The sequence below is a fragment of the Stegodyphus dumicola genome, chromosome 2 (assembly GCF_044657685.1).
Source record: "Stegodyphus dumicola isolate Sdum_Otavi_A_Nest chromosome 2, ASM4465768v1".
Taxonomy (NCBI): domain Eukaryota; kingdom Metazoa; phylum Arthropoda; class Arachnida; order Araneae; family Eresidae; genus Stegodyphus; species Stegodyphus dumicola.
In genome coordinates, this window is record NC_140769.1 from 122,022,607 (window position 1) to 122,041,342 (window position 18,736).

General features: G+C 32.8%; 1 protein-coding gene and 1 long non-coding RNA gene across 5 annotated transcripts in view; one reads left to right on the top strand and one right to left on the bottom strand.

Moving 5' to 3' along the window:
- Positions 1 to 18,736, top strand: part of LOC118181399 (lachesin-like) — a 1,014,793-nt gene that overhangs the window by 329,587 nt on the left and 666,470 nt on the right. The gene's annotated exons all lie outside the window — the stretch shown is intronic.
- LOC118197960 (uncharacterized) overlaps positions 1,616 to 18,736 on the bottom strand; it is a 414,567-nt gene continuing 397,446 nt past the window's right edge. For all 3 annotated transcript variants that reach the window (XR_015039555.1, XR_015039554.1, XR_015039553.1), the window contains one exon: positions 1,616 to 2,933. This is a non-coding gene — a long non-coding RNA (uncharacterized LOC118197960). The remainder of the gene's footprint in view (positions 2,934 to 18,736) is intronic.

Consider the following 18,736-nt stretch of genomic DNA (forward strand, 5'->3'; position numbering starts at 1 on the left):
AAAAATAAATGTCTTTCATATTAGTTAACAATGTTTTTATTGCTTAGAAGAAATTAATTATATCTAGCACATTTTCTGCTAAATGATCCACATTAGATAAAAGCACATTTGAATTGGGCACTCAGGTGTAAAGTGTTAAATATATGGGAATACTTTTTTGAAAAAGTAGTAGGTTTCTTGGGTTATAGTGGTAAGAAGAAAATTTTGTCGCCAAAATTATTTCTTCCGCCTTCGTAGTGTAGTGTCAGCACACTCGGCGAATATCGAGAGGTTTGTGATTGGAATCCCAGCGAGGCCATTGCACATTTTCACGTCTCCTGCTTCGAAATAACCTGATGTCTCTACAGTGGCACCCGAATTAAAGAAAAAAAAAAGTGGTGGATGATGATTCTCCACCACCAAGATCCGGTAATTGGGTTCCCTAAACCCAAATTGCACCTTTAAAAAGAGGCGTTTATAAGGTATTTCGCCCTCCTTCTTAGCATGTTTTCGTGGTGTAGTAGTCAGCACACTTGGCGCGTAACGAGAGTTCTGTGGTTCGAGTCCCGGGCAGGACATTGTTCATTTTTCTTTCTCTCCTGCTTCGAAATAACCTAATGTCTCTACAAGGTAATAAACCTGTATCCCCTTCTCGTCTATGCAGAATAGCAAATAGAATTGAAGCAATTCTAAATGCATACATTCTAAATGCATACCCTAATAACCTAATGACTCTTCAACAATTCTACTTATTGAAACAACTAACTAAATTTTGTTTACAAATGATAACTGAAAGTGATACTTACTTAAAGTTCTTTGCTATTTAGAACATATAATTGGCGAGAGATCATGTGCTGACCACATCAGATAATTTTTCCATATTTTGAGTGGAAACCTCTTAACAAAATTCGATCTTTATAATGAGATTACAGAGACCAGTGTAAAATGTTCCTAGATGATGATGAGAATATATTTTAAATCCAATTTCATTGCAGCTGAGCTGTTTCTTTAAAGAATGTATCATCTCTGTGTATCATATTCACATTTTCGGTTTTCTAAAACACAGTTGTAAATATGATAGTTTTAAAGAAATTCACTAAAATATATTGCTTAATTTTTTACATCATACAAGTCTGAATTATTTTGTGTCGCTTATAAATATTGCATAAAATATTAGAAAAGGATGGCTCCTGGTTTTATATCATTAACATTATAATTACTGTATAATGAAATAAGGATAACTACAGGCTATATTTCATTAATATGTACACTTCTAACATCGGTACTTCTTATATTTGCATTAATCATACTTTGAAAATTGTGTTAACATATATGGGGGATTTTTACAGAAAGAGTGAATGGTTAATTGATTTCGATATAGCTCTGTTGTAGGGGCTGCTTGCCAAAGAAGTGCATGCGTTCGGGGAAGGTTTTCTAAAGAAAACTTGGTTATAACCACATTACACATAGGAATGAGCCCATTCACGAGGATTGCCTCGGTCAAACTGTCAGCGTTCAGCAATTTTAAATGCTTGGCTATTGGTGCTATTGGTAGGCATTTCTGTAAAATTTAAGTCGAAATTATGATATGCTTCATGAAAAATAACAAATATTCCAATTAGTAATGATCGAAATGTAGCACAACCCAAACGAAAATATTTTATTAAAAAATACTAAACTGAATCAAACCATAAGCATGAACTTATTAAAAAGAGAGATTATTCTGAGAAGGAAAAAAAGTCAAAACAATGAACAACATCCCAGTAATTGCGCAAAATGTGACACATTTCCTTGAATTTAGGTATATATGTTGCAATGTATATATTGAATATATGTAGGTATATATGTTACGTGCATGAACGTTACACTCAAAGTTGGAAACGTACATGCACGGATGCCTCTTTCCAAGTTTGGGGTATATTTCTGAAAGTACGAACGCTTTTTTGTTAATTTCGTTTCCAGTTTTGGCTTTAAGTTTGCGAATAGAGTGTGGATTGCTTTCATAAGCATGGGTCAACTGACCTTGTAAGGTTTATTTTAATTTTATAACAGTTTTTTTTTTTTTTTATTTTTTTTATTTTAAAGTGCTTTCCTATCAATTTTTTTTACACTACAACTCCCTACCAGACTGAGTTTTCAGAATCGCGTTGAATGCAAAAAGTAGTATTTAAGGTAGGTTAAACTGAGAGAGAACTAGGAATGCCTTCGGACTAAATCCCTCTTAAAGCTGTTACGCTCGGCCGTATATTACATGCCTTTTGATATTTCTCGTTTAGTTTTAATTGAGCGACAACTACGTTAGACACATCTGTTAGCTTCGGCTAAGTCTTTCTTAGTTAGTTATAATTTAGTTCTTATTTCTGAGTTTAGGCCCGAGTGGAGGCTTTGTTGTAAGCTCGAGAAAGGGGCCTTTGAGTCTAGTTAACCCTTCTTCAGTCTACATATTTAATTATTTAAACTCAGCGGTGATTTGCTAAGAGTTCAGTAGGTTCCTCAACGTTCATTTAGTAGAATGAACGTGAGGAAATCTACAACCTCATAGAAATAAATTAGAAGAAAATGTGGGGGACTTTGGAGCTAGAAAGTTTCCGAAGTAAGTCCGAAATAAGGCATAAGAGCCTTATTTCGGACTTATCTGTCCGAAATAAGGCAATAAGAGAAAATATCAGTGAGAAATAGCAGTGGCTTATTAAACATAAACAAGTAGCTTCACCTTTCTGAAACCAACAAAAATAGCTTATTCTCTTTAACTAATACAATAAATTGCAGTTCGATACGCAGTTTCATACAGTGTTTCAAAACGAAATTGGTTAACTAAGTTTCCAAATGATACAGCCAAACCAGGACAGTGATTTTTTGAGGGTCTAGAATTTTTCCGTCGTCGCCGTTTTCCTCCCTCGCCTTTTCGTCGATAAGTCAAACCTCCGGCAGCTGATTCACCGTGGGCCATTTCGCTGCAAGTAGAAGTGAAATATAAATAATAAAGGTTGCTTACAACATGTATAATTACTTGCTCACAAATTCGGTATCAAAGAACTTACATATACACTGATTATCATTAATTAAGTAAAAATCTTAAAAATAATAATTACTCAAAAAGTTAGATATAGAATTTAATTATCATTAAGTAAAAATCTTAAAATAACAATTACTCAAAAAGTTAGATATATAATTTAATGAAACTGGCCCACGATATACAATGCATAGAAAGGTACTATAAAATAACATGAAAAGAAATTACCAGACAATTACGGTGTTATAGATATTAGCATATATATAAAATGAACAATTTGGATGCGTCATTTTGGTGTAGGAAAATTACCTGCAACATGCAATATGATCTTTCATTGAAATAATACAATGCATACAGCAATGTGCGATGCTGTCAATTATGCAGTCTATCAGTTCCGTAGGAAGTGAGAGCCATTGCTTTTCTACAAAAGACTTGCAAGTGTAGCAAGAGTATAAAGAGGAGAACTGAGAGCAGCTATACATCTTTCTAAATCATCTGAAACATGCACAATAGGACTCATGTTCGGTAATGTAAAATTTATTTATTTATTTATTTATTTTCAAAATACACACTAACAGTTTCGAAACGGATTTAGCAGAAAAATGACTGGACAGCTTAATAAAGAGAAAATAAACGAATAAACGTGTAAACAAATAAATGATGAAATGAAACAAAAAGTAAATTATAATAGATTCAGTACAATAAAATAAAAATAAATGAAGCGATAAAAATTTACAACTTTCTGTAGAAATTTCTAGAGTGTTACTTGTTTCTGTCGACCTTAGAAACAAGGATAATAAAATCATAGCGTGTGATAAATGCGCATTTGTACATTCCAAAGTTTCCGTACAAGGTAAAATTTAAAAGCAACTGTTAATATGCATAAATATATCAAAACTCTAAAGTAGAAGGCAATGAATATATATATATATATATATATATATAGATATAGATATAGATATAGATATTAAATTCCAATTTAAATATAGTTTGTATTATATACAATCATTAAATATATTTTGCATTAAGAAGCAACAAATGCACAATCAAACAAAAGTCTGAAAACCTCAAATGTCATTTCTACGGCTTAAGAGTTTCCATAAATTTTAACGAACTCCGAAAACATTTAAGCTAATTAAAGTACATTAGACTTATATACATATATATATATATATATATATATATATAAGTCTAATGTACTTTAATTATGTAATATATATATATATATACTTATATAAAGAGAGAAAAGAAAAAAGACAAATTCGGTCTTCAAGCGTCAAGTAATTAACGTAGTAAATACTCAGAGGATGATAAAATGAAAAAACATTATTTGCTGGTTGTTTCGTGATGCGGTGTGATCTAAATTTTAAAAGTTTGCAATGAAAGGAAATCATAAAGAAAGGTATAATTTCTTATATAATTTCATATTGCTTATATAATTAATATTACGTAGCTGAATCGAATTGGATGAGTAAAAAGTTGTCAGAAAGAAGAAAAAATAAGATAAATGGATTTAAAAAAGAAATATTCTGATAATAGTTAAATATATTACAAACGAATGCGGTATACATCAAGGACTAAATGAAAGGCAAATAACTGAGATAAATACTTTTATTAATTTAAATATTTCTTTATAACTGAATTTATTTACATTTGACCCATCCCACAATTTCACCTCTTCTAAATGGAAAGTAAACAGTAAACAATTCTGATTTATTTGTCTGTTGTTTTCATTATTTCTAGGTAAAAATTTGAGGAGAACATTGAAATCGGGGAATCGAAATAGTAAGATATATCCTATCGAGTATTTTCACAAAAAAGAAAAATATTCGCATTCGATTTTGTGGTATTTTTGTACTGCGAAATGATATATTGTACGCATTTCCTGATATTTTGATTCAATTTTCTCATGATATTATGTTTCATATGGGGCAATTTAGATTTTTTTCTGTGGAATGTTGAACAAATATGTAATTCCTCCTCTTTGATACTTTGACATTTCAGTTGGAATACATAAATTCTTTATGTTACTTGTGCAGCATTTATATAACAACTTTTTTTTTTTTCGTTAAAGAGGCTAAACGATGAGAAAATATTTTACCATTTTTTGTTTTGATTGTATTCATACGAAAGCTATTGCATGATTATGCACGAATTTATTGATCTTCTAAAATATTTAGAAATGATATGAGCTGGCCTTGGAACAGATGTATTTTCTTGCACATTTTTATGAACACAGATTCTTTTAATACAAAATAAATATCACTATTTATTTGAGAGACAACGTTTTAGACCAATACTGAGTGCGAAAGTATTTTAAACGGCTTATGGTTTGATTCATTATGTAAGAATAAATATTTTTCCAAAAGTATATTGTACTTTGTGCAAGAAGCCATTGATGCTATAAATTATACATCTTTTATAGATTCGAATTAGCAAATATTGGATTTTAAAAAATTTTCGTTACATATATTTGGTGATTATAATATTAAACGTCAGTCATATAATTAAGACACAATAACACGCCGAATAAATACTAATTCAGAAGTGAAACAACAAAAATCAGCGTTATACCTACAAAATTTTCACAGGACTAGTTTCGATGGTTTTACCGAACCATCATCTTCAGCTGCAAAACCGCAAATGAACAAGATAGGAAATAATGATTAGATAAGATAAGAAGGCCTGGACAAGAATAGGCAAGTGGCGCCATCTGTTGGCGAAACCAGAACTAAAACATAATTTCTCTAAAAGCCGAAGGCAAATTTGGATTGGAATTAGGATCGTTAACTAGAACAGAAAGATTTTTATGAATGTGAAATGCCTCTAGAAAATCCAGTTCTCCAATGGAAGATGTTTTTTGAATAATTTTGGCAGCAGAAAAATTGAAAGTGTGATTTTCGGACCAACAATGTTGAGCAACAGAAGATCTCTGTGTTTCCTTTTTTCTAACATATGCCTCATGTTCTTTGACGCGAAATTTTAAGGCTCTCTTAGTTTGGCCAATGTAAATTAAACCACACTGGCAAGGAATCCTATAAATACCCCAGGAATTCATATCCGGAATGGAGTCCTTGAGTATAGAAGTTGGAATTTTATTGATGGGAGAAAAAACAACCCGAAAGTTAAATTTCTGCAAAATATGTGCAACTTTATAGCTAATTGATGGAAAGAAGGGAATGACAACAGAATTTTTATAATCTCCTAAAATAAGAGTGTGGCTTTTAGTGTGTTGAGATGAGAATTTTTTAACTGCTTGATTAATAATGTTGGGTGAAAAGCCCCTGTCAATAGCTATTGCTTTTAAATAATTTAGTTCTTCATCAAGGGCTAGTTTGGAGGAGCAAACTTGAAGAGCACGGAAAACAAAGGAATAAAATGAAGCTAACTTTTGTTTAGTCGGATGACATGATTTAAAGTGTGGTGGAAGGCAAACCGATGAAGGTTTACGGTAAACTGTAGTACTGAAGTTGGATGTGTTACGTGTGACCAGAATGTCGAGAAACGGAAGAGAATTGCAAGTCTCAAGTTCAAAAGTGAACTGAATAGCAGGATCAATAGAATTCATTGTTGAAAGAACTTTATTTAAATCATCTTTATTACCTTCAAACAGATCGTCTACGTAGCGGAACCATGCCGGGAAGTTTAAAGTTTCAAACAATTTTGATTCATAATAATGCATGTAGATATCATCCAGGATGGGATTGAGGGGACTTCCCATGGCTAATCCCTCAGTTTGCTTGTAATATTTATTTTGGAAAACAAAATGTGTTTGTTTCAAACAGAGTTGAGTGAGAGAAATTAGCTCATCAATTTCGATGCAAGAGAAATGAAATTCTCGAAGTCTGGTTTCTAGACATCTTAATGCACCCTCCACTGGGACATTGGTGAATAATGATTTTACATCAAAAGAAACCATGAATAAATTACTAGGAGAAATGTTTTTAACCTTTTTTACAAACTCTATTGAATTTTTTATGGTGTAAATGTTATTGTCTAATAGAGTGGAAAATCTAGAAACTAAATATTTAGCTAAAGGATACGAGGCAGTACCTAAATTTGATACAATAGGGCGGAAAGGAATACCACTTTTATGAATTTTGGGAAGAGCATATAATCTGGCACAATTCGCAACAGATGGGATAAGCGAATGTTTTAATTTGCTTGAAATGATTTGCGAAGATTTGATCGCAGGTTTTATTTTGGATAAGTCCGAAGGTGAAGGATCTTTAGGGATCGGATTATATGGTCCTTCGTTTAAGAGTTTAGTGACACCATCGATGTAAGTGTTCTTATCCATGACGACTATCTGGCCACCTTTGTCGGCCTTTGAAATGATAATATCCGGGTTAGAATGAATTTCGCGCATTGTAGCTCTTTCTCTCGCAGTTAGATTTGGTTTCAAAGGTTTATTATTGAATTTCACATTATGAGCGATAAGATGCCTAATCATTTCTTTCTGTGAATCTGAAACTTTACTGAACTTGAAAGCTTTTTCAATAGGAGCCAAAATCTTTGGAATCGAGGGTTTATAGGTTTGTGAGAAGTTAAAATTATATTTTAGAATTCTCTCTTGTTCTTCTGAAAGACTAACATTAGAAATATTAACTATTGGCTTGATGTTTACAATGGGAAGATTTTTTGAACTACTTGAACTGGAAGACTGTAAAAGAAGTTTTTCGAATTTAACTGCAAGGGTGTTTTTATGACGGTTAACTGCATTCTCCGTTCTAGACCAAGACTTTTGCTCAAGGCCAGTGAATTTTGGATATCATTTAGCGAGTTCCAGATGAAGCTTATAGAGTTCATGTTCAACTTTGGACAATTGTTGACGTGTATCCTTTATCACGGACCGAAGTAAGGCAAGCTTGCAATTTAACAGAATTCTTGAAACGCGACTCGAAAGTTTTTGATTAGTTTTGATTTGAATAAAATTGGGGATCAATTTTTTACATTTACATTTAAGTAAAAAGTCAAGATGATTCAGGAATTTTTGCCGTTTCAGGCGTAATTTAGTGAAACGATTAACGGATGAAGGCATGATAAACAATGCAGAAAAACAAACTAAATTAACTGAGCAATAATAAAGTACACGCAAAACAGCAGAAAAATCCCTCACTGAAATGAATAGAAAACAAAACGTTTGTAAGCAAAATGCATGAAATCAGACAAGCAAAGCACAATATCCAAATGTACAAAACATAAACATAACTTGAAAATTGAAAAATGTACTCACCGAAACTCCTACAATCACAAAATGGCGGCCACACCACGTGCAAAAAAGAAAGCAAAATGTAAGCCTGTTTGGGGCTTCTATAATTAAGATACAATAACACGCCGAATAAATACTAATTCAGAAGTCAAACAACAAAAATCAGCGTTATACCTACAAAATTTTCACAAGACTAGTTTCGATGGTTTTACCGAACCATCATCTTCAGCTGCAAAACCGCAAATGAACAAGATAGGAAATAATGATTAGATAAGATAAGAAAGCCTGGACAAGAATAAGCAAGTGGCGCCATCTGTTGGCGAAACCAGAACTAAAACATAATTTCTCTAAAAGCCGAAGGCAAATTTGGATTGGAATTAGGATCGTTAACTAGAACAGAAAGATTTTTATGAATGTGAAATGCCTCTAGAAAATCCAGTTCTCCAATGGAAGATGTTTTTTGAATAATTTTGGCAGCAGAAAAATTGAAAGTGTGATTTTCGGACCAACAATGTTGAGCAACAGAAGACCTCTGTGTGTCCTTTTTTCTAACATATGCCTCATGTTCTTTGACGCGAAATTTTAAGGCTCTCTTAGTTTGGCCAATGTAAATTAAACCACACTAGCAAGGAATCCTATAAATACCCCAGGAATTCATATCCGGAATGGGGTCCTTGAGTATAGAAGTTGGAATTTTATTGATGGGAGAAAAAACAACCCGAAAGTTAAATTTCTGCAAAATATGTGCAACTTTATAGATAATTGATGGAAAGAAGGGAATGACAACAGAATTTTTATAATCTCCTAAAATAAAAGCTTTCAAGTTCAGTAAAGTTTCAGATTCACAGAAAGAAATGATTAGGCATCTTATCGCTCATAATGTGAAATTCAATAATAAACCTTTGAAACCAAATCTAACTGCGAGAGAAAGAGCTACAATGCGCGAAATTCATTCTAACCCGGATATTATCATTTCAAAGGCCGACAAAGGTGGCCAGATAGTCGTCATGGATAAGAACACTTACATCAATGATGTCACTAAACTCTTAAACGAAGGACCATATAATCCGATCCCTAAAGATCGTTTACCTTCGGACTTATCCAAAATAAAAACTGCGATCAAATCTTCGCATATCATTTCAAGCAACTTAAAACATTCGCTTATCCCATCTGTTGCGAATTGTGCCAGATTATATGCTCTTCCCAAAATTCATAAAAGTGGTATTCCTTTCCGCCCTATTGTATCAAATTTAGGTACTGCCTCGTATCCTTTAGCTAAATATTTAGCTTCTAGATTTTCCACTCTATTAGACAATAACATTTACACCATAAAAAATTCAATAGAGTTTGTAAAAAAGGTTAAAAACATTTCTCCTAGTAATTTACTCATGGTTTCTTTTGATGTAAAATCATTATTCACCAATGTCCCAGTGGAGGGTGCATTAAGATATCTAGAAACCAGACTTCGCGAATTTCATTTCTCTTGCATCGAAATTGATGAGCTAATTTCTCTCACTCAACTCTGTTTGAAACAAACACATTTTGTTTTCCAAAATAAATATTACAAGCAAACTGAGGGATTAGCCATGGGAAGTCCCCTCAGTCCCATCCTGGCTGATATCTACATGCATTATTATGAATCAAAATTGTTTGAAACTTTAAACTTCCCGGCATGGTTCCGCTACGTAGACGATACTTTTACCCTGTTTGAAGGTAATAAAGATGATTTAAATAAAGTTCTTTCACCAATTCTATTGATCCTGCTATTCAGTTCACTTTTGAACTTGATACTTGCAATTCTCTTCCGTTTCTCGACATTCTGGTCACACGTAACACATCCAACTTCAGTACTACAGTTTACCGTAAACCTTCATCGGTTTGCCTTCCACCACACTTTAAATCATGTCATCCGACTAAACAAAAGTTAGCTTCATTTTATTCCTATGTTTTCCGTGCTCTTCAAGTTTGCTCCTCCAGACTAGCCCTTGATGAAGAACTAAATTATTTAAAAGCAATAGCTATTGACAGGGGCTTTTCACCCAACATTATTAATCAAGCAGTTAAAAAATTCTCATCTCAACACACTAAAAGCCACACTCTTATTTTAGGAGATTATAAAAATTCTGTTATCATTCCCTTCTTTCCATCAATTAGCTATAAAGTTGCACATATTTTGCAGAAATTTAACTTTCGGGTTGTTTTTTCTCCCATCAATAAAATTCCAACTTCTATACTCAAGGACTCCATTCCGGATATGAATTCCTGGGGTATTTATAGGATTCCTTGCCAGTGTGGTTTAATTTACATTGGCCAAACTAAGAGAGCCTTAAAATTTCGCGTCAAAGAACATGAGGCATATGTTAGAAAAAAGGAAACACAGAGATCTTCTGTTGCTCAACATTGTTGGTCCGAAAATCACACTTTCAATTTTTCTGCTGCCAAAATTATTCAAAAAACATCTTCCATTGGAGAACTGGATTTTCTAGAGGCATTTCACATTCATAAAAATCTTTCTGTTCTAGTTAACGATCCTAATTCCAATCCAAATTTGCCTTCGGCTTTTAGAGAAATTATGTTTTAGTTCTGGTTTCGCCAACAGATGGCGCCACTTGCTTATTCTTGTCCAGGCTTTCTTATCTTATCTAATCATTATTTCCTATCTTGTTCATTTGCGGTTTTGCAGCTGAAGATGATGGTTCGGTAAAACCATCGAAACTAGTCCTGTGAAAATTTTGTAGGTATAACGCTGATTTTTGTTGTTTGACTTCTGAATTAGTCAGTCATATAGTTAAAACTGGAATATAGTTTTTAATATTTCAGAAACGTCTTGTAAGAAATCAATTTATATATCGGTTTAAAATTATATACACCATTTATAGACCAATTTATAGTTTCATTTTTTGTGACATAATGTATCAAAATTTTTAAGACTGATTTAACATTACTTTTCTCAGCGCTGTCTGTTTACAAGAAACTAAACTATAAAGTAACAAACATTTTCTTTCTAGTTTGCTAGTCACATTGGGATAACGTGAGTTGTTAAGGAGAAAATTATCCTTTTGTGTTTGTATGTTATTTATGATTGTAATGGAATCTTGTTAGGAACAATGAAGTGCGATAAAAGTTTGTCTAAAATAACGAGCAGCAAAACTGATAATAAGTGTTACTAAACTAAAATAACAAGTGGCAAAACTGATAGCGAAATTTATCATTGACTATTATTTTGAGTAGTTATCACACTTGAATGTGTTTTCGTGGTTTCGTAGGTTTCTAGACGGTAGAGATCAGGGCTATACATTAATAAATAGTTACTTTCTGTTTTATTGACATATTAATAAATAAATATAAGGGAGGAGGACGAATGTGATATTTGCCATTAGTGATTAAACTGATTCATTTAGTTACAAATCTCACTGGTAAATTTAGGTAAGCAACAATAACAGCAAGAACTCCCAAAATTGATGTCATTTTTAGGAAGCGAGTAGGAAGAGGAGCAATTATTGATCAAGCAACGCAATAAGGAAGTACATATTTGATGATAAAGAAGTTGTTAGAGTTAAGAACTTTTTTAGAAGATGTAGATAACCCTAATGTTTCACTAACAGAAATACCGTAGAATGATCTTCCAGAATTGGAAACTCTTCTTTCTATACCATATATAGCCACAAAAAAGCTGCAATCTGAAGAATTGACAGGAGGCGAGAATGGAAGAATGTGATGTTTGTTCTTTCTGAAATGGAGGGTTTATTGCAGAAGGAATCATTTCTTCAATGAAGAAAATATAAACTAGTTTGCCAGACAATGAGATCTTGCTCGGTTCAATATATATAGATCCGAAACACTGATTTTTTTTGGATGACTAACAAATTAAAAAGGCAAAGAAAGCCGTCTAGGAACTTTCATTAAGAATGAAATTATTCTTAGAACAATTGGAGAATTCGAATCAGGACAGTCAAACTGCAGGTATTGCAACTGAGTCTCTATCATCCTCTTCCAGTGATGAATTATATTTTGAGAAATATTTTTGGATAATATTGAAAAGGGTAAGGCAAAGCGAATGAAAATAAAGAACCAAGAGCCTTTAGATATAAAAATGAAAAAATACAATGAAGATTTCTACAGGGCCTTTGAGGAAATAGAGAAATATGATTGCGCTTGCAAGACACCTCTTTTAGAACTTATAAAAGTCTATCCTGAAAAATTAAAAAAAGTAGTCTTAACAGTAACAGCTCTTCCTCCTACTCAAGTTGGTGTTGAAAGACTCTTCTCAGCTCTGAAGTTTATCAAATCGGATCTATGGCCCTTCAACAGAGAAGATCTTGCCGAAGCTATACTGTTTTTTAGAAATAACTAATGACAGTTTTCCCATTTCATAATAAATGCTAATTAATATCAATAATTTGCTATGGTATCAATTTTTTCTGTAGTATCTATTATTTCTTTTATATTAGAAAAATAAGCTGAAAGTCATGTGTCTATGTTCATATATATATGAGGGAGTCGGAGTTTGTAAAATTCCAGGAGTCGGAGTCAGAGTAGGAGTCGGTCATTTTCACTACCGACTCCACAGCCCTGGTAGAGATATCGTAAAAGATGACGAAGGAACGGGACGTCTTCGCACAAGTCGAACTATATTGAGCATCGAAGTTGTCCTTGTGTTAAACCAAGATTGTCGATTAACTATTAGAATGCTTGCAGAACATTTAAACATTGGTAAAGAAATTGCCTTTATAATAACCGGTGAGGATTTAGCATAAAAAAATTGTATGCACGTTTTGTTCCGCATTCATTAACAACAGGACGAAAGTCTGATTAAGTTACGACTTGTCAGGAACTTCTTGACATGCCAGACTTTTTATTGCAGTGATCCAGACTTGGCATGCCGTAATCAAGACCTTTTGAAAAAAATCATCAAACAAAACCACGTGACGTACGATCCAGAAACGAAGAGACAGGTGTAGATTGGGCTGGGCAAAACTTTACAAAGACAAAGAAATTCCGTTTCAAAAATCCATGCTGATGAACATTTTAGTGCTTTTTTTTTTTTTTTTTTGTTACTGCAGACGTTTGATTCACCAGAAATTCGTTCCCAAAGGAAAAAGTGTGAATGTGGGATTTTAATTGGTGGTATTTGTATTGGCTATTTCAGGGATAAATAGAAAGGGCTAGCTCATTTCTTTGTTCGATTCCTCGCCGACGCTTCGCGAGCCTAATGGGGGGGACTTAACAGGCAGTAATCTGACGTCACTGTGATGCCACCTGTTCTGATTTCCCGCGTTTAAAACTGTAGTTTCATTCAGCTGCGAGACGATTTTCTAGAGGTTACGTAACCCAAATTAATTTTAATCATATATATATATATGTCATAATAAAAGCAAAGGAAAAGACGGAACACTGTCGATGCGTGATTAGATCCATATTGAAGAAGAATTTTGATTGCGTAGTATGCTAGTAATGCTAACTTGGTAATATCTAATGAACTTGGCAGTCGAGGCAGTTTTAATTCCATTTTTATTTGCAACTGATATTTGTGGCCACAATCACTGGGCACTCCAGTCGTGCCTTTCCACAGAAGATTTACATTTTTGGATATTGTTGAGATAGAAAGCAAGCCAGTGAAATTACATCTTAGCACAGTAGAGAGCAAAAGCTGAAGTGCGCAGTTATGCAAGATGGAAGCATGCGAAAAGAAAAGTTTTGGTTTACAAGGACAGTTTCAGTTCCCAATTATTACGTCATCAGAGCTGCGCCGATCATAGAGTGATCAAGAAATGACGCAATGCAGAGAAGTTATTACGATTTTAGAATAGAGAGGAAGAATTAATGTTTATAGTTATATTATAATTCTGATTCATATATTTTATCTTACATATCCCCCCCTTCAAAAAGAAAAAGGCGTAGTGACAGAGAAGCCTTTTTAAAGAGAAAGAGTTAAAGCAATAGCAAATGATGTAAAAAAAAAAAAAAAAAAAAAAACATAAATCATAAAATTTTTGTCCTGTAAAGTATAATTTATAAACATCAATATTTTTAAATAAAATTTTAATTTTTAGAGTCCTATTGAATTTTTCAGCATTTCAGTTCAAAAATCTTTTTGTTTGAGAGTTCACATAATCATAATTTCATAATTCTTCAGGGAAGGTTCTTGTTATTACAGAATATCACAAAATAAACTTTTACACAATCATTGCTTATAATAAAATGTAATGCACATAAATATTTATGATACTTGTTTCCATACTGATAAATTATAATTTAACATCATAAATAATAAGATTAAGATTTTCAGAATTTATGGTTTCACCGTTATCATATTTCATTTACAATTCCTGATTTTACCAAACTGGAAGCCTCGCAATACTTCTAAACAAACCATATCCATCAATAGGGCTGTCCTCTTGAGCTAACCAGTGTGTTCTCTGCACTGGTGGCCCAGGGTGCCTAGGCAGTTTACTTGAAAAGGCCTCCGTCCCTGGCCTTTGAGAACTGCACTAATACATTCCATATTAAAAAATATAATCATAATAATAATATAAAAAATTACACACACTCATAAAATGAGAGCCTCCAACATTATCTTACTTGAAGAGGGTGAAGGGAACAACTGTACAGAGGTAATTACAGGCCTCTGCTTAGGAACCCAGTACTCCCTCGACATACACTATACTTAACATACAATCACCAATAAATTTAACATGCCTTTACCATAATTTCATATTACCTATCTGTAATAATTTCACTTATTTTTTACACCAACTTCATTTTTAGAATAACTATAAAATTCGTTTTCAAAATTCTCAACAAAATTTCAAAAACATAAAAACTTATCTTAATATCCTTCCCGATGATAATTTAAATAGCTTAAAATTCGTTACTTAATTTGCTTACACATAATTATGAAAAATTAGAAAAATTAATGAATAAGAATTTCAGATTTTCTCAAAACTAATTGCAGAAATTGTTAACCAAAGATGAAATGAGAACTATAGAATCCGCAGCACATTAAATAATTTAGTTCCTTAGCTAGATTCACAAGAATGTAATAATTTTTGAGCTGTTGAAAAAGCGGAAGTGCAAATAATTTTCTGTCGCACATAGTTGCAAACACTAACTCAGATCGATCTTGAACCCGCTGTAATGCTTAATTCCGAAACAGTAATTCACTGATGATTTCCTTTTCACCAGGCATTCGAACTTCTCAATTTATCGAGAGATTACTCTCAATCTGTAAACACTACGCGTGATTATTTTTTGAAGCACTTGCAAAACACCACAGCAGAAGAGTGATCTGTTATTTTTTAAACACTGAAAAAACAAATTTGATGATTCACTTCTTTCACATTATCTTGGATTTATCACAAAACGATGATTTGAAGAGCTGAACTAAATTTTTCCATTGAGGTTTCAGGCTGCAGGAAACTATCCTACCGGCTTAATTGTCATAATAAAAGCAAAGGAAAAGACGGAACACTGTCGATGCGTGATTAGATCCATATTGAAGAAAAATTTTGATTGCGTAGTATGCTAGTAATGCTAACTTGGTAATATCTAAAGAACTTGGCAGTCGAGGCAGTTTTAATTCCATTTTTATTTGCAACTGATATTTGTAGCCACAATCACTGGGCACTCTAGTCGTACCTTTCCATAAAAGATTTACATTTTTGGATATTGTTGAGATAGAAAGCAAGCCAGTGAAATTACATCTTAGCACAGTAGAGAGCAAAAGCTGAAGTGCGTAGTTATGCAAGATGGAAGCATGCGAAGAGAAAAGTTTTGGTTTACAAGGTTACCTTTCCACAGAAGATTTACATTTTTGGATATTGTTGAGATAGAAAGCAAGCCAGTGAAATTACATCTTAGCACAGTAGAGAGCAAAAGCTGAAGTGCGCAGTTATGCAAGATGGAAGCATGCGAAGAGAAAAGTTTCGGTTTACAAGGATAGTTTCAGTTCCCAATTATTACGTCATCAGAGCTGCGCCGATCATAGAGTGATCAAGAAATGACGCAATGCAGAGAAGTTATTACGATTTTAGAATAGAGAGGAAGAATTAATGTTTATAGTTATATTATAATTCTGATTCATATATTTTATCTTACATATATATATATATGTTTTCTAATAATGTATATATTTAAAATAATTTATATATATATATATGTAATTTTAGTCAGTTTTTATTTTAAATTCTATATATTAAAGTATCGTTTACGTAATATGGCTTTTTGCGCTGTAGTAACGTGCCGTAGCAGTTACAGAAGTACGAAAGAATGAGATATTTTATTTCATGCGGGACCAAAGGATCCAAATGAGATTTTGCTTTTGACGAAAGAATGGATACTCAAATGTCAAAACAAGATTCTATTAATGTGAATAGCGGAAAAATCTGCAGCGAATATTTTCTATGAAGTGTTTATGAAGATGATATGAAAAATCGCTTGTTTGGATAGCCACAAAAAGAAACTGTTGAAATAGAATGCTGTGCCGAAAGTAAATTATGATGACAATAATAAATCGAAATTGATGATGACAATAATAAATCAAATTTTAATGATTTTGAAATAAAACTCACAAATGAAAATGTAGATATTCCTGAATGCCCTATGTTTAAGGATAAACAAGAATGCATTGATAATTTGAAGAACAAAATAATATCCTTAGAAAATTGTATTGAAATATTGAAAAATAGAGAAAAGAAAAATTTTAGAATGTTTGTTCAGCGGCAAAGAAGGTGACGACATCAAGACAGAAACTGGTATCAGAAATTTACATCTCAAATAGCGAAATTTGGAGGGGGGAGCACAAATCGGAGAATTTGGAAAAATGTCTAAAGTCTAATTTTATAAAGATGCAGATTAATGCATTACTGAAAAAGAAGAAAAAAATCAGGTGGATTAGTGAAGATATTTCATATTGCATTGTCGTAAGAGCTCTGTCGTCTTAAAGCTATGATTTTTGGAAAGAAAAAAAATAAAAGAAATTGAAATATCTTTACCTAGTATTAGCAAATTAAAGAAATGGTGCGCTAAATTTTAGTGTAGTCCAAGAATTCAAAGTGATGTTCTTACTCTGAAGAAGGAAAGAAGCGAATATTTGTATTCTGTAGAAAAAAATATGCGTTCTCAGTTTCGACGAAATGCATATAAATTGAAAACTCTGCTATGACTCTAAACTGGACCAAGTTGTCGGTTCTTTTCAAAATGTGCAGTCTTTCAAAATCTCAGTTCTTTTTAAATTGTTTTAATCAGAGGTCTCATTTCGCGCTCTGCCTCAAATTACTGAGAAACCACGTTTTTGATAAAGGATTTGTTTTAGAAGATGGAACTGTTTAAATTTTGAAATTATTAAAGATGTTTTAAATAGAGATTGAGATGAAATCAAATTGTGTCACAAACTAAAACCGAATTATTCAATGGTCAAGGAAAACGAGAGACAAAATTCGCTCCAGAGAAAACATTATTTTCAAAAAGTACCGCAAAAGGTTTACTCCACCCCACAGGAAATCAAAAAGCATCTGACTTCTATGAGTTAATCGATAATATCTTCGGTATTATGAATAGTATCAAAATAGTACCAACAAAAATAACAAGTATTTAACAAACTAATTTTGTTAAAATAACCTACTTCCTTTACTCACACTTTTGAAAAATTAAATGACTGTTTTAGGTACTCTGAGTAAAGCTATTTTGTCAAAATTAAGGTAACAATCTTACATACATTTATTTAATTGTAATATAGATATAAGTATAAATTACAAAATTATTAAAAAATATCTATTATTATATTGAATCGGAAGAGAATTATAACAATGTAAAATTTACAATTAGGTAAAAAATCAAACGTAAGTTAGCAGAAATGTTGCCATATATGTCATACATGTAAGTAGCTGCTATTGTAGTTATCTTAGAAGCAGCATAGAAATTCTCTCAGTTAGCATGCAGATAAAGAAATGATTAGAAATAAACGTGCATTAAATAGAAAACCTGCAAATAAAAATAAAAACAACACACGGAACTTTATGTTAAAAGAGTAGCACATTTTATCTAATACTTTAAAATTGAGTAAGTATTATTAAAAATTTTAATGGTTCACTCTAAAATGCATAAATCAGTAACATTGTCTCTTCCAAATTATAGCTATCTTTCACACACAGCTCATTTTAAACGCTGGTTCAAAAACGCTAATTTTGGTGTGTGTAAACCGAGGTTTCTTAAGCCGTTGCACGGAAGGCAGGAGGGAATCTTTTTGAACTTGAAAAAAAAAAGCGATTTTTAGAGAAGAATTTTAAGAGGGTTTTTGGAGCCTTAGGGGTTTGCTACTTTGACGGCGGCCCCTAAGGGGTCGGCCGCGGTCAGTGAGGTGCTGAGATGGTGCGGAGGAAAAACGCGGCGGTTCTTCGGTGGTCGACCGCGGTATACAGTTAAGTTTTATCTCCGAGATTTCTGGGTACGGAGGGTCCGAGACAGTGTGGGTGCTCGACATGTTTGACGGCGGCGATTCTTGCGGCCTATTATTTTCAATTTCGTCGCTGAGA